At 37.8% G+C, this 16,417-nt stretch overlaps 1 long non-coding RNA gene across 1 annotated transcript; it reads right to left on the bottom strand.

The window, feature by feature from the left end:
• Positions 1 to 371: 371 nt before the first annotated feature.
• LOC141971200 (uncharacterized) lies at positions 372 to 6,124 on the bottom strand. Its single transcript, XR_012635263.1, has 3 exons — positions 6,042 to 6,124; positions 4,778 to 4,895; positions 372 to 669 (listed from the first exon to the last, which is right to left on the bottom strand). It is a non-coding gene; the product is annotated as an uncharacterized LOC141971200 (long non-coding RNA).
• Between the last annotated feature and the right edge of the window lie 10,293 nt (positions 6,125 to 16,417).

Below are 16,417 nucleotides of genomic sequence, written 5' to 3'. Positions count from 1 at the left end.
ACTAAAAACCAAACTATTCTTCTGGAATTAAAGCTTGCAATTTCTGAACTATTTAGAAACATGACTTCAGAATATGTTAACAGGTGCTTACATTACCTACCATCATTAAACAGTTTAACCTTTTATAGTAATTCAGCACAATAAAAAAACCCACAAACCACAAAAACCTAAAATGAAGGATTATTTGGGAGACTAAGCAAGTTGCTCTACAATGTTATCATATCTCCCCAAGCCACCTGGCAGAGAGTTGTATGCCTACCAATGAAGGCATTGAACCTTCAAGCTGGAATTGATACACCTTCTCAAAGCCCTACAAACCTATCCATGCTCAAGCCTTGACCCTTTTCTAGTTATAGAAGTCTTAGCTGGGGAGAGACTGTGGAGAAGGATGGGTGGGAGACTTGATTCTACACAGTCTGCAAGGACAGTGATAGTAAGTATACCTCTAAAATGGAATAAAGATCTTCCGGGGTTGATGAGGCCAAGAGCCGAGTCCTCTGTATATGGCTCTGAGTCTTTTTGTTGCTCTTTTTGTGTCCTGAATCAGCACCCTTTTTGTTGAGGTAGAGCGATAGTTCCTTGAAGAGATTCTGCCCATCCTTTCTGTATGGAAGATGAAGGAAGAAAACCATTCCATGGCTCCTTTTTCTGTCTCCAAAGTAGACATAACTGGAAACAAGGAAGGGGGAAAAAGAAGCACTATAAAAAGCAATATGAGGCAGTGAGGAACCTTTCATAGCACTTCTTTTCTGACTTCTCCTCCTTCAGATCCCTTCTTTTATGAGTGCAACCACTGCTGGTTATGTAGGCCTGGGTTTAGCTTACAGAAAAAGTCAAGCCCAGAACCCTAACTTTGAATTCCCCAGTACAATATAAAAGTCTGAGAGTGCTGAAAGAAAGCCCCCTCCAAAAGGGACACAGGACATAAAAGGGACACAGGAGTCTGATCAAAGAAAAACTGAGTATAAACATGGTCCCAAAGTGGCACCTTAAAAAAAAAACCTTTAAAAATTCTGCAGTAAAAAGATGCGGTAAAGAAGATAAAAGTTTTCTTTTGCTCCCCCTTTTCCCCCACAAGAGTTTGTTTTCCTTTGCATAAAAATAACTTCATTGGAGTAAAGTGAATTGTGGGCAAAGTTCTCTAATAGCAAAAGTAGTTTGATTCAATTTTATTTCTGATGCTCAAATTCTATTCCTTCTCTGGCCCTCACATCCAGTTGCCATGGCAACAAAAGTGCTGAAAAATCCTCTGCCCATTTGATAATCATTTAATCATTTAACAACAAAAGAGTTTGGGAATGGGAGAGTGGAAAACACCAAAAGGAAAATAAACTGTGGTATCAAAAAAACCAACAAATCACCCAACAAAAAAAAGTAAAAAAGTAAAAAATTAAAAGGAAGAAGGACCAGAAGTAAAGAGTAATGGCCTAAATGGCCTACAGTACCTCTGTGCCCACACCGAGAGTAGATTTAAGCCTCTCATTATGCTCATTCAGACATCATGGTGTGTATATATATATATAAAAATATATATATTCCCCCCCCCCCCCCCCAAGGGAGCCTGCATACCATCTGAAACGTCCTTCAAGTAACTGAAAAAAAATCTAGAGAAAAATCCAGAAGATCTGAGTTAAAAGTCCAGAAAATGAGCAAAGATCTAAAGATGTTCCTAAGCAATAAAAGCCACATTCTGGAGTTTGTCTTCTTCCTTCTGGTCAGAAAAGGAGGGCTGTGCCTAAAGGGTATTTCAATACAAAATCTCTGAAATGCTGAACATAATCCACTGGGAGGATGCTCTGGCAGAGGTCCCTGTCACTTTAAGCAGCAGGGTTTATTCTCCCCTCATGAAGACAGCAGTGTTATTGAGCAGCTGGTAGCCCAGATCCGGATGGATTCCCTCCCTCAGAGAAGTAACACCATTACAGATAATTTTTCATCAGGGTAGAAACTCTCCTGCCAGGTAGGTTAAAAATAAAAGGTTTCCTGCAGCATGTCCTTGCCCCTGACACTCATATAAGATGAAGCCCAGTTCATCTCTGAATACAGTGTCAGTTACCTCTCTGTCCCCACTAAATCTGTGTCTGGGATGGAGCTACAGGATGGGTGAGACATGGAAGTGGGGACATCAAACGAGGTTGTACTCAACTAGACAGATACAATGCCCTGGCAATGCTGTAGCGGCCAAGCAACTACAGGAGAAAGCCACAATGTTGGATCTCATATCCAGTACAAGCCCTCAATATTCCAACACAAAACATGCTACTCATGCTTTTATCAATACCCTAGCTGTGGGTAAAATGATTACTTCAATTTTTTTTTTAAGAGCCTCATAATGCCTCTATCCCCCCAAGAAAGGTACTAAAAAAAAAACCCCAAAAGCAAACAATCCCCACAACCCAGCAAACATACATGAAGCACAGTCCATTTATCAGAACATCCAGGTCAGCTTTCTACCTATCAATCTGGTTACAGGCATGGAAGCTATCAAGGTAGTAAATTATTTAACTTACACTTTCCCTTCATGTTGAGATGGAAAACTGCATCTACCTTGACAACATTTCATTAAACAATGGTTTATCTGTTCAAGTTAACTCAGTGGGAATGGTAATTAATTTTAGATCTTGATGCTAGAAGTTAACCGCTCCTGTGTCAATGGTAGCCCATTTGATATGGAAAACTGCAAATGACCAAACGTTCTTGATGTACCCTTGGCAAAATGTTGCATCCCAAAGGAGTTGGTGAGGAGAGGGAAGAAATTTGTGTTACAATCTTGGCTACTCATGCCTGCCAGAGAAGAGCAGCTTTGCTGTTTAATGGATATTATTGCAAATACCTTATGAAAAATATCATCCGAGTATGCCTCTAACAGGGAAAGGTACAGAATTTTTACATGGCATTGAACTGATAAGCCCTAATATTTTTTAAATAATTGTTATTTCTCAGTTAGGAATAATGTATCATCAGGCTTTTAAAATTATTTGTAATGATTTCTCTGAGATGCCACATCACAGAGGCATCTCAGCATTCAGTGCAATTATCTAAATATGTCTGTTATGCAGGAAAAGCTACATTATTGCCACTGCAAAGAAAGGGAACTGCACACTACAAATCTCTTTCAAAACCAACATATACAAAGGTCACCAGTGCTGCTAGGAATAGAGGCTTGAGTCTTGCTTACATTTTGCAGTGCTTTCACCACAAACCTCCCCTTTTTTGTATAATGGAGGGATGGTGAGCATTCATCACCCTCAGAGCTTAATCCCAAAAGGATATTCTTCATTTATGCTTTCTCTTTAATTCAGGGAAGTCTGAATGTGGATCTATATCCATTGACAACATTGACAATCCATTGCAGCACAAACTAAATACCAAATAGGAAAACTCCAGAAGTAGGGATCTTTGGATTTAACACCCAGCCTCAAGTAAACAACCAGGTAAGACTTTTATTTTTGTAGCTGCCTCTAGATTTGTCTTGCTTCACAGTCACTGTAATTTTTTTTTTTTTTTTTTTGCAACACAAGGACGTGTCAAAACTAAATTCTTGTCACAGATGTTGAGGTGAGCACAAGGGCAGCTACAGATCCATGGGAATTTTTGACCTGATCTGCAGTCCTTACTCACTCATATTTATGTAACACTGATGTGCATAAGGGCTTCTAAGACTGCTTTCTTTAGTACCTATCCCCGACTTGAAGCACAGAGATACAGCATACAGCACCAGCTTAGGCAGCTGGGCCATATTGTACCTGTAATACAACAAACCATTCAAGTGGCTTTCCTTTGTAAGCCCCCATGTGTTTCACACTTCCAAATCTTGCTGAAGAATTTCAACCAGAAATTGTCTCAATTATTCCAAAACCCCAGGATAATCCATGAGAACGTTAACATTCAGTTTTATGTCAGTCTGGACCAAGATCTAATTGATAACTTCCCAAGGTAGGCAAGCTACAGTGCAACTTGAGGTTCGCAAATTCTTGTTAAAGTCTGCTGTGCATTTCCCTTAGTGACAGCTAGTCAAACAACTGTTCAGATAAACCAGACAAGGTGGGAGGGATCAGGCTGAACTCTTAACATTTTCATGCCACCATTGCAGTGTGACAATTTAGGCTGGGGCCACCAATGCCAGCAAGAGAACACACGCATGAAATGAGGTGTAACTTGTACAAAGGCCTCATAACCAAATCATAACATTATAGTCTGCAGATGCCTGTGCTGCAGAGCAGTGCAGAAATACACCATTCAGCCTCAGCTAACTCATTTAACTTTTTGGCAGGGTAAATCATACCATGCTGAATTCCATGATATGGGGTCTAAAGCGTTACTTTTAACCTCAGCTAGATTCTTTAGTGATTTCACATCTTGCTGCATTGCATTACATTGTGATATACAGACATTCCTTACCTTATTTTTCACACATGCAGGTATCTATTTAGTCATTAAAATCTCTGCTCTAATTTTTTTTCTTTTACTTTTTGCCTTTCACTCTTCACTTTTAATTTGCCAGTTTTTTCCAGTCATTCTCTACTGACTCATTTATGTGAGAGGGGAGAGGCAGATTCCAAAAAGGCAAATATACTCCCCTTGAAAAAAAAAAAAAAAAAAAAAAAAAGTAGTCTGCCCCCCAAATTTGTAAGGTGGGAAAAAAAATTCTAAATTTTGCCTTTTTATTTGTCTTTTGGGCTTTGCACCTTAAAAATACACCTAGGTTAGAATTCAGAGATTTTTATCCTACAATCCCAAGCAAAATAAAATTATTGAAAAGTATAGGCTTCCTTACCTATTCATTTGAGTCCAGAAACCAGATCTTTCAGTAAATCACTGGATCATGCAGCAGTTGGGCTCAAGTCAGAAGAAAAATGCAGGAGTTCTAATACTCCACACCTGATTCTATAGCTCTGGAGGAAGAGGGCAACAAAAGGGTACAGAGAAAATATGCAGCACACGGTTAAAACCAACCGCTTAATTCTTTCACCTGCTCCTCTCTCTTTCTTCCAACTGTGTTATGGAGCAGACAGATCAAGAAAATCAGGAATAGACAAGAGGGCACCAACCTGAAGTCAGACACCAATATACATTCTTATGAACTCTGTCTCTTTGTTCTACAAGTATTTTCTAATGGCTCCTGTCAGATACAGGATACTGGGCTATTCAGACCTTTCACCTAACCCAATCTATATTGGATCACCTATATCTTGTCATCATATTACAGTCTTATAAAGCCTACGTGGACTCCAGATTACTATTACTGTGATTTTACATCATGATCACTTTGGGTTGGTACTAGACAGAAACAGAAAGGAAAAAATGACTTCTGCTTCAAAGAATTGTACTCTCTAGTTAGCATCTGGCTCTATTTTTATTTTGTAACTTAAATAAAAGTTTTCAGGGAAAAATCCTTTTTTGTATTGTAGGCAAGTGCCATCTTCAAAGTACTGAACAGGAAATTCTATAAGCGTAGCACTCCCTCCTCCATACACATGAATCATAACTTGTCTTTTGTTCTCCAAAGACAGGATTCACCATTACATCCCACTGGGAGAGGGGTCTGCCATCATTTCTTGTGCAGGTGGACTTTGCAAGATGCAAAAAAGGCTAAAATAATTTTGGTGTTATATCCAACTAGCTTGTGTTTCTGTGCAAAGTTCATCAGTTCCAATATCACACTTACATGATTGTCTCCTGTTCTCTGAGACATCCTGATTTAAGTCCCCACAAATCTGGTAATTTAAAAGTTAGCACGCTGAAGCATCTTTATTATTGAAGAGGAACTGGATGTATTGTAACACAGCTGCTTACCACTCCAACAGGAAAAAATAAAATAATTAAGAGCAAAGATGTCTGATATTTACTAGTGCTGTATTTAAATAACCCACTATTGCTCTTTTATAGTAAGACAATTATCTACTAAAATATAAGTGGTCATTTCAAAATAATATTATTCCTACCTATAATTAAAAATGACTCTTCAACGTTTACACACCACCTTTATTTCAGAAGGATCCCCGTATGGTATGAAAACTATTTTGCTGCAGAACACTTACATTTGACCTTACGCACTCAAAAATGGAGCCACTTCTATGAGAGATCCACTCCATAATGGGTCAGGCTATGGAACAGGCAGCTGGAAGGAAAGTATGAGGAGCATATTCATTTGAAACTACAAGAACAATTTTCCTGGGGCAAAATTCATTCTCTAAGCCAGAGTGTCTCCAAGACACTGGACCTAAAACCCCAAAGCAAATGAAAAACTAGAATGTTTGACTTTGTTAATAGTCAGGTAGTTAATCATTTTCCTTTTATATAGCATTACACTAATTACACATCAATTTGGTTCACATAGGTGGAGAATGGAGCTCATGGAGCTCTAGTATTTATATTCACATCATTTTTCAGAGGAAATTTTATTTAAAACATATTGAAACAAAATTCACCATATTTGATCTCTTACTATATAAAGACATTCAACACCTGCATATGTTAATATGTCAGAGTCTTTTAGAAAGAAAAGATAAAGGTGAAAAATGCACTTTGTTTTCATTCCTTTTCAGTTAGACAGTGTTTCAGTAGAGAAAAGTTTTCCAGTTTTATGGATCATGGTTGTGACAGATGAAATGTCTGTGCAGCACGGAATTTATTTTTCTAGCAGAAAAAACATTCTACCAGTTGTGCCAGGAGATGGTAAGTTTTATGTGCTTATTTCAATTGAAAACATCTGCAAGAGATAATATAAGCCGCTGGGTCACATGTTAAATAACACCATTATATGTGACTGCATATAACGGCTGTTTTGCATCTTCTTTATAATGGTTTGTAACTAAACGGAATTGTCTTGGATCATTAACTGAAGTTGCTGTAACATTAACCCTTAATGCATTTATACTTTGTAGTTTTTCAATTAATTAAGGTCTGATTCAGTTATGTGCTTGAATATGAGCCATTTCCAGAAATATAACTCAGGTACCTACATTGTAACTCAAGTACAAAAAGCATTCTCAAAGCACCTGCTTGCCTCCTAAAATCTCAGATGCCCACAGATTTTTTACAGGAAAATTTCCAAACCATCTAGTTTTCTGTTTCTGAAGACATCAGTGATAAAGGGCTCCTTGCCAAAAACTGTATGTATCTTCTTTGAACTGATAATGTCTGGAGTGTTGTCTAACCAGGTTTTGCAAAGCTGAGTTGCCAAAGCAGCCTCGATGCTGGATGAAGCCTGTAAGAGTGGCAAAACTGATACAATACAGGCCTACTACTACTCAGCATCACCACTTGCATCTTTCCAGTTAGGAACATTCTTGAGCACCTCATTGGAACCTGGGTGACTGTAGTTATCCAGCTGGGTTTTTCAACAGCTGGCTTAAAATCTGACATGCCTGAAAATCCCAGTGTTTGGTCTTAATCAGAAGCTAGCCCACAGTGGAATTCTAATGAAAAATTAGCATGTGCCCCATCACGTTAAGACTCCCTGAATTTGAGTAAGCAATGAAGAAAGCAAGTGTGGAACGGGAGAGAATGCTTCATGTCCTATTTGTCCTAAGACTCTAAAAGTTCACAGTTATATTCTAGTTACACCAATTAGTGGCTTGTTGAAAACTGAATGTTTTGGCTTCCCAATTCTCTCTCACTTATGAAGTAAATCTGGAAGTGTTTTTCTAGAAAAGAGTTACATCAATGTAAGACTGGTGTGTTTGGCCCTCTTCCAAAATATTTATAACATGGAATCCGACACATTCCATCGCATGATAACAGATTAATGGGTTGAGAAAAAAATGAAAACATCTTAGAAAGTAATGTGCCTTCTGTAAACACTTGGCTACAACTGGTGGGAACAGGTTTCAAAAACATGGATGCAATCTTATTCAACACACATTGTTAACGAGGAATCTTCTCATCACAATATACATACAGCTGATTTTCTTCTGCTAAATGATGGTGTCAATGATCTAGGCCACAGTGATTTACTTTCTTGGAAGTCTATGTTGAAGCTGATAAAGACTAATGATTGCAAGTTATTTTAGATAGCCCTGCCCAACTTCTCTGCCAGGCTGCTAGGAGTAGAGATAATAGATTGTCTTATGTTTCATCAGTCTAGATCACTTCTATTCTAACAATTATAGAAATGAGGGGTGCAGAACAATGAAATGAGGCATATTATTGTACCAGATGGTCCATTTTAGAACAATTCATATGCAGGTCTAGAATAAGCTGTGGCTCCCATATCCAGTAAATACATTTGCAGACTGTTCCAATAGTTTCAGTCCAGTTTCCTTACTTTGATCAGGACTGCAGAATTGACATATTTTTCTGTGTTGGTTGCTTTCAGGATTTAATCTCATTTATTTAACAGCATTATAACTTCCACTGGCAAGAGTTTATTCATTTATTTTGACATTCAGATGGGCTACCACTGTAATTGTTTCACTATCTCAATATCCATCATAATGGGATCTCAGCAGGATTTTCTCTTAGTAATTTCACTTTATAATTAGGGGTATCATATCCAGTCTTCTAATCAAACTGGCAGAAGTATAGTGGTTGCATGTAAATCTTTTTATGTGCATTCCCAAGCTAGCAACCTGTGAAGCTCAGATCCAACAAGTGCTCAGATATATTTGTACTCAGTGAACTGCTGCTAGTAGCTTCTTGGTATCTATTTAACATGGCACCAAAAGGAAGTCTTCCCCGTTTCTAAGTAACAAAAAGCTTTTGTTTAGGATTCACAACATGGTTCTCCATTTCCTTCTCTCCTCCCAAGGCACTTTGCGTTAAATAATACTGCTTTTACAAGGTACTACGTAACCGAATGAACCTGTCATCACCTAATACAATGGGGTGGGAAATACTGGAAAACATTTTCATAAATTTATTTTTGTTCAGGTTGGGTACTTGCTGCTATTGATCTGGATCCTAATTCCAAGTCAAGCTTGAGAAGCACACAGAAATAATTCCAGCTTCATCAGGATAGCCCTCCCCAAAACAGATAGCCCACTGTCAGATCCCCATACTACTTCTGAGACATCTGTTGCTGGGATTTTTTGCTTAATGCATTCTTTATGGTGAAAGAATGTGTACGCATTATGTTTTCTTTCTTCCACTCCCTTCCTTCTTATCAGTTGGTTCAATAAGAAATATGAGAGTCCTGTAAACAGAGCAGTAAAACAATGTTCTGTATTAATGCTACTTAGGAATGAGATTTCCTGTAACATTTGCACACTCCCTGAAATGAACCAAATATGCAGAGAATTGCAGGCCAAGCCCAGAGACAGCTAAATGATGCTGATTTAACAAGTACTATTACACAGAGGGAGAGGTCTTTCTGATATTGGCACGGAAAGGTTCTGTGTGTATTTAACGCAGCTGCCCTCTAAATTCTGAAATGCCATGGAATAACTATGGATGAGGAAAAGGTTGATATTTGTCTCTGGAAGGGACCAACAAGCTGTCATAACAAAGCATGAAGTCAGCGAAGATGTTGTCTAAACTATCACAGGCTGCACCATGACAAAGAAAGGACAACACAATTTATTTGGAATCAAGTGCTGTTTTGCTAACAAAATTTTGGCACTGAGTATGCACCTTTTACCACATTACACTGATTTAAGGGGAATAAATTGTGCCACCTAATTAAAAAGACTACAGACAATACAAAAGGACAGAGACAGGTTAAAGCTGACATTGGAGAGCTGTAATTTGCAACAAAAATCTGGAAATCAAAAGCCTGCTGGCAAGGCATCCACTGAACTGAATGAGGTGACAAATACATGTGCTGTCAAGAGGGCGCCTGCACATCAGCTAGTGTTATATTCTACTATTTTACTCAAACAAGTTTCCAGGGTTAGAAACAAAGTCAGAGAGTTCAGCAATGAAACTTTTTTGTTGGCTCATCAAAACTGAAACTCTTTATGGGCAAAGGATTCAGTTTCTACAAGGATCTCCACTTACAAAAGTTGGGGGGTTTTTTATTATTATTTTTACTGTTGAGCTCTTCTAGTTCAAAAGGACTGATTTGAAACACTGAAACACTGAGAAGTTTGGTCTGAAAAGGACACTGCACTCCGAGCTGCTAGGAAATTAACTACAAAATTCTGCTGACCCAATCCCTTCCCCTCCAGCCTAGGTTATTATTTTAGAAACATTTTTGAGACCTTCAGTGTTACGTCCTTGTTCAGAACAGGAGCTAATCTGAAACCTTTTGAGATAGGAAGCCCAACTTTTATTTTGTTTTACTAAGGATCTTCCACTGTTGCCAGAGAGTCTGTTGTTACACACGGTTGTTTTCCTTCGCTGTCTGCAAGTGAGAAGTTTGCTCACACTGAACATCGACAGGAGGCAGCTCTGTCAGAACCAGTTTTGAAACACAACCATCTGAAGAGATCTGCTGTTATCATTTCAGAGCAGTGTAGAAATTAGTTTTCCTGTGCAGATTTAGGTGTTTAGGTGCGTTCTCTCTCTCTTTTTTTTTTTTTTGGTAGAAAACCAAGCATAAGCAGATCAAGGGTACAGCCAGGGCCTTTCAAAACTTCTCATGAGAAAATGAAGCAAAGGGAGAAAAATATATTTGCTCAGGAGTGGCAAGTAGGTCAGCAGTTAGGGCAGCAAGAGTGAACAAGGAGAGAAGTCAGGCTCAGATAGGGAACAGATTCTGCTCCTCCTTGCTGTGTCGAATCTCTTTTCCAATATTTAAATTCAAGCCAATGAGATCTGTGGAAGGCTTTTCTAGAGTAACCATGCAACCAGTCAACACAGAGCCTGGAAGAACCTAAAAAGGTGATCTACTAAACTCCCTTTCTCCAGTTAGGGTCTGCTCTACCTGCACGATCCTGCTGGCAGTTGATCCCAACCTGCAGCAGCTAAACAACCCATTTCCTTCCGTATATCTCAATTAATGTTTTTCTTCACTTTTCTCTAAATTCTCTTCTCCTGATCTAAATTTCTGCTGAACTGAATTATCCAGAATTAGACTGAAAATTTTAGCCATTGCCTTACTACTTCTGAAGAGAATGGGAGGATTACACAATGTACCTTACCAATATGACTGTTGCTTACATCCCCAATAGAGTGCTCATTTTCTTTTTCCACAAAAGCATGAGATTGTTGTCATATTTACTATGCTATTAACTAAAGCCCTATATTTCTTTTCCCTTGGAACAGAACAGTGGTAAGTGGATGCAACTATGAGACAGTATTTGACCCCCCAAACTTTTACTGACAGTACCTGCGAGAAATAAAGTTGAAAGAAAGGATTAACTTTCAGGTGTCTGCTACAGCAGCAATGTGCTCCTCTCTTGAAATGAATCAAGTGAGCTACAAAGTCACTGAGTTGTGTTAAAATGGAAATCCCCAAGACACCATTTTTTATAAATCACTTTTCAGAGAATAATAGTGAAGCAAAAGAATTTATAGGTCTAGTAATTTTGGCCTTGATGGTGTAATTGCCATTACTGTTCTGATTCTTAGAGGGTCTGATTTTACAGAGGTGCTGAGCAGCTGCAGCTCCACCATTGATTTCTGGTGGAACTGTAAATGATCAGGACTTTTGAAAAATCTATACCCACTCCCATCTAATCCTTACCAAAAAAATACTATACCATTTTTCATATTACCTGAAAGTTATTTATTTTCCTCAATAGGTATTTCCAATGAAATTCTTCAATAAATAATAAATCACACAAAGAACATCCTTCAAAACATCAGATATCTACCAAATGCTTTGCATGTCTAGGAAGTGCCTAGATTTTTTCATGTTTTGGAGAGTTGTTTTTTAGTGTCAACCAGTGAAAGATTTGTTCTTGGAACAAGCTCTTTCTGTATACATATCTTAGCAGAGCTTGGCAGATAATAGCATGCAGTCTGAACCTGCTACATCACTCAGAGTTTATAAAAACCACTGGGTCACAGCTCAGCAGGCCATGCAATACACTGAAGGAGACACCATATGCAACAGGTCTGGACACTAGAACTATTCATGAGGTTGTAAGTGGGCTTTTTTTTTAATAGTTTCAGCATCTGAAATGAGCTAACAGGAAATAAACCCAACCTTTTCTCTGCTGGTCAGATTAATTTAAAAGTAATATTATTTGTTGTATTTTAGAAATAAAAGTTTGGGTCTAAAACAGCTGCTGATTTTGTTTTGCACTTGGAGGGGTGGGATGAGGACAGGGAACTGGAGTTCTGATGTAGGTGAATTAAACATGACTAACTTCTTCATTGGCAAAACTGTCATGGTGCTATTAACTGTAAAGGAAGAAAGTAAAGCAGAAATGAAAGCAATAGGCCATCATTTGAATAATGCACATTTTGAATGAATAATTAGGCATAAAACAACAGGAGAAAGCAAATGTAAACACCAAAGGGGACCTCAGTAGAGTACTAAATCAACACTATCATACAAAAGCGGGTTCATGAATACAATTATAAACATATATTTACATATTTTACATGCTCCCACTAAAAAAAAAATCTACCATGTATGGATAGCCAATTTATAACAATTTATTTGATCAATGAGCTGAGATTTTGTTTGTGAGAGTTGCCAGATCCTCACAGAATATGTTCTGAGGGCAGATGCATGTTCTGTTAACTATTCTGCAGATAAGTATATTGGACTGAAGCATTTTACCAGGTTCAATTTTTTTTCTTTGTTTTTTTCCATAATTAAAATATGCTGGTCTTCCAGACACGTTGCTTAAATATGTCATATGTCTAATAGTTCAACATAAATAATGAATAATCTCAAGGCAAACAGTGCTCAAAATCCCCTTAAGCTTTAAGTTATTAACTGAAAATATTCAGAGACTACTGACAAATAAAAATGGCATTCAGAGAAATCAGGACTAATTCATGAATGATTCACAAACAGAAAAAAACAGCTGAATTCCTAATTAATATTCTTTATTTCAGTAGTTCAACTACAAAAAATAACCTTATTTGAATGAAAAGTAGTGACTTGATTTGCTTACCAAGTAACCACAGGACACTATATAATAGTCCACAGTATCTCAGGAAAAATAAGACTCACTATATGACCAGACATACCGTGAATAGTAATCCGTCTAGTGAGTGAGTTGATGGATATGCAGTTTCACCATACTAAATTGTTCCACATTTGCATTCTTTGCACTGTTTGCTGATGAAACCTCAAAACCATGCTTTTTTAAAAGAGATGTGGAAAGGAATTATAGTAAGACTGACAAGATTTCTGGGAATATAAAAGAAGTCCTTTTGAACAACAACTTGTTCAAAATGTTCCAAAATGTTTCATAACACTGATTTTTCCTAAAGTTGAAAATTGAGATTTTTACATTAATTTTACATTTAAAGATAATTTTAAGTCCAAAAAATCTTCAGAACATTTTCCTTCATAAAACATTCCAAAATTCTGGCACTTTAATCAGGTTAAAAGAATAAAACCTGAAAGATTAGAATTTCATTCAGATTAGAACTGTTCTTAGCAAATCCACTTTTAAGTACAAGACAGTTCATAAAAATGTCATAATTTGTCTTGTAGATGAAAACAGAATTTCTGAATTCTTTTTCATTTTTAATTGAAGTGAAATGGTCAACTGAAAGGAAATAGCCAAATGATACTTACGCTAAATATTTCATGACAAGAAACAAAAAAAAATTAAACTGATCCCATTCTATTGAATATTTGAGTAAAAAACCATGGGGTTAGCATTTTAAATTATCTGATTTCAGCTGGGATAGAGTTAATTTTCTTCCTAGTAGCTGGTACAGTGTTGTGTTTTGGATTTAGGATGAGAATAATGTTGAAACACACTGATGTTTTCAGATGTTGCTAAGTAGTGTTTATACTACGTCAAGGATTTTTCAACTTCTCATGCCCTGTCAGCAAGGAGGCTGGAGGAGCACAAGAAGCTGTGAGAGGACACAACCAGGACAGCTGACCCAAACTGGCCAAAGGGATGTTCCACACCACATGACGTCATGCCCAGTACATAAACTGGGGGGAGCTGGCGGACATCACTGCTCGGGGACCGGCTGAGCATCAGTCAGTGGGTGGTGAGAATTACATTGTGTATTGCTTGTCTTTTCCTGGGTTTTATTTCTTTCTCTGTTTGTTATCTTCTTTTGCATTACAATTATTATTTTTACTATTATTAGAATTTAATTTTTATTTCAGTTAGTAAACTGTTCTTCTCTCAGCCCACGAGTTTTACTTGGTTTCGATTCTCGTCCCCATACCACTAGGAGGGGTGGATAAGTGCACAAGCAGCTGTGTGGTGCTTAGTTGTGGATGGTGTTAAACCATGACACCATTTTTCTTGATAAAAACCCCCTAATTCTTATTTCACTGGATTTTTTTTTCCCTATTTTCAGTGGAAAAAGGAGAGAAAAATAAAAGAAGAAGGAATTTTTTCCTCCAGGAAACATATATTTAAGATGTTAATTTATTTTAAAATTATGTTCAAAACTCACAATTCTACTTTCTTAACTAATTCCAGTAAGACTGTTCCTTATGCCATCTCCTCCACCATGGTGAAATGCTAAGGCCTGGACAACCGGCCCAAGCCAGAGTTGACCTATAGATGAATCCTGTATATTATAACTGACAACCATTGTGCTAGTAGGCATTGTACTAAGTTATAACAATGCACTTATCTGATGTAAAAAGTGCTAAAGCTTTGAAGTACTGCAGCCTGAACAACAGGCCCCAAGCCAAAGCTGCTAACTTAGTCCGTAATCATTAACAAAGTATGTAAACTCACTAGCGAAAGATGCAGCTTAGACAAAATATAACAGTAGTAAGGAGAGAATGTACCCAGCTTCCCTTGTTTAGCCTTGTTCAAGGCTGAGAACCCAAGTATCTGGCCTTGTTAGAAACTCCCTTGGTTCCCACCCCCCCCCACCCCCCCCCAGCCCTGGCCAGGTTTTGGGTGGAATCAACAGGAGAATGAAACCAGAAATTTTCCGCTCAAAACAAAGGTGCCAGCTATTCTGGCTGGTCGATCTCTGGTATATAAGGCTGGGCCTGTCTGCAGCGACTTTGGATGCCTCACCTACAGGTGGACGCACCACGTAGGATTTCCCACTTGCCGGGACAGGCTCTCCAAACCCTCGCTGTAACTGGGGCTCCCCAGCGACTGCGGATCTGGATGATAATAATATATGCAAGTGGTGATGTATTTTTCTTAATCACTATTCTTTCTCTTGTGTAGTAATGATTTGATGCATTACCCTGTATTCTCCTGTTTGTTGCTTTAAGTGCACTATTCTGCTTTTTCTTACTGCATGTTTTCTGTATTACACTGTTACATTGGTTATCACCAGTAAAATACACCCACCCTTTTCACTCTGGTGTCCGAGTTTAACTGGTATTTTTAATCAGCACAACACATAGTCACCACTCTCTGATGTAAGATTATACCACAGTTATCCTACAACATTTTTCTTCCTCCTTGCGTCTTTCCAGTATCCTCCATCTGAGTCTCTACAGTCTGAATTTTTAGTATCAGTCTCTACCTCCAGAAGCACCTCCAGAAAGCCCAACAACACTTGATGTTCTATGTTCCCTAAAACTGAATAAACTCTACCTTATTCCCTGAGAGACTGCCAAACCTGCCTGGGTCTACAACATTTTCATTGGCAATGAAAAGAAGACATTTTAAAGGACAGCTGAGAATTTTTAATTTCAAGGAGAAATGGTTACTGCTGAAGGCTGGGTGTTCCCTTCCAGGGTAAATACTGGAGAGCAGACAAGACAATGAACTTCAGAATTTTGATTTTTATGTGAATGGCTTACAGCAGCTCAACCTTCAAAATTTGACTTATTTCTTCTTCTTTTACCTGTCTTAATATAGAATCAGCATCTCTTCCATCCATTAAAGTTTTTTTTACAAAAAAGAAAAACTTAACTGTAGTAGACCTGGTATTCCCATGTGCTTGAGTCCTCTATGTCAAATTTTCAAAAATTCAACCTGAAAACAGGAACTGAGTAAAATTCATAGTCAAACCTTCTGCAATGCTTGGTTTCATCCTGAAGAAGAATAGAAACAATGAACAAATTCCAAGGAACAAAATGCATTCAGAAACGCCAATAGGTCCCGATATGAAATATTCAGATAAAATATCTTAATTTCTTAGAAATAAGTGGTTTGGTTACTCACTTGTACTTCAGCATTAAACTTCATCTTCTCTTAATCCAGTTTTGCCTCCTGCCTCCTTAGCAGGCAGACAGGTAGACATCAGGACCAAAATAAATTCATCAACCGCATACATTAGATCAGGTGAGTCTTATGATTCCAGAGAATGCATTAGAGAATACAAGTCTGACCAAAAACCCAGCTTATAAAAGAAAAAGAGCTCTATAAAGGTAAAATTTATCTATGGCAAAATGCTATTTTATATTATATTTCTTTAATATTGATCTGAAGCAAAATAATTTAGACCAGTCAAAACA

The sequence above is a fragment of the Athene noctua genome, chromosome 1 (assembly GCF_965140245.1).
Source record: "Athene noctua chromosome 1, bAthNoc1.hap1.1, whole genome shotgun sequence".
Lineage (NCBI taxonomy): Eukaryota > Metazoa > Chordata > Aves > Strigiformes > Strigidae > Athene > Athene noctua.
The sequence above is the reverse complement of the archived record's forward strand: the minus strand, read 5'-3'. Positions and strand labels throughout refer to the sequence as shown.